Below are 735 nucleotides of genomic sequence, written 5' to 3'. Positions count from 1 at the left end.
CCCCTCGACAAATAACCCTCCCACACACACTTCAAAAACAGCATCTCATTATTTACACCCCAAATCTCTTGATTTTTTTTTTTTAAGAGTTTGTCTCATGATTTTTGAGAGGACGGGGTTGGCAATACTCCAAGCTTTCAAGAGCTGACGCTCACCTAGTCAGGTGCTGTCCATGCTAATCTGTCTGTCTACAGCATAACCTTCCCTGAGCTCAAGCTCATTTATCAGGTGCCGTCTATTTAACATGTAGCATAAACTTTCCTGAGCTGATGCTCTCCTCGGGCGTTGTCCGTCTGTCTGTCCCTCTGTCCCTGTGAAGCCGCCCACCCAGAGCGCGCTTCTCCCGGGCCGGGCCGGGCCGGGCCGGGGGGATTGGCTTTAACCGCTACCCTCATCTGCCCCTGGCCGAGCCCCTGGGCAGGTCTCTCTGCCGCGCCGGGCTTTGCTGCCTCAGGGTGCCCCTTGCCAGGACGAGAGGCCTCGGGGCGGCGGACGTACACGGGGCAGTGAGAAGCCAAGAGCAGCGACCCTGGCGCCGCGGACGCCACCAACGCTGAGGTGCAGGGGGGAGGGGGGGGTGCGGCAGGTCGTGAGGGCAACGGCTTCGCGGCGCGTGCCGCGCATGCGCAGCCTCGCGCGGCCCAATGGGAGCGGGAGGAAAATCCGAACGGCGGCCGCCGACGCCGCCATATTGCGGAGCTGTCAGCGGTGGCACCTCAGCTCGTCTCCCCCGGC

The 735-nt window shown here is 61.5% G+C and overlaps 1 long non-coding RNA gene across 1 annotated transcript in view; it reads right to left on the bottom strand.

Annotated features, from left to right (window-relative positions):
* LOC109302721 overlaps positions 1 to 487 on the bottom strand; it is a 73,479-nt gene extending 72,992 nt beyond the window's left edge. Inside the window, exon 1 of the long non-coding RNA XR_002098904.1 lies at positions 156 to 487. This is a non-coding gene — a long non-coding RNA (uncharacterized LOC109302721). The remainder of the gene's footprint in view (positions 1 to 155) is intronic.
* Positions 488 to 735: the final 248 nt, after the last annotated feature.

Source organism: Gavialis gangeticus, unplaced genomic scaffold, assembly GCF_001723915.1.
Source record: "Gavialis gangeticus isolate Ggan-Ray unplaced genomic scaffold, GavGan_comp1, whole genome shotgun sequence".
Classification (NCBI taxonomy): Eukaryota; Metazoa; Chordata; order Crocodylia; family Gavialidae; genus Gavialis; species Gavialis gangeticus.
The sequence above is the reverse complement of the archived record's forward strand: the minus strand, read 5'-3'. Positions and strand labels throughout refer to the sequence as shown.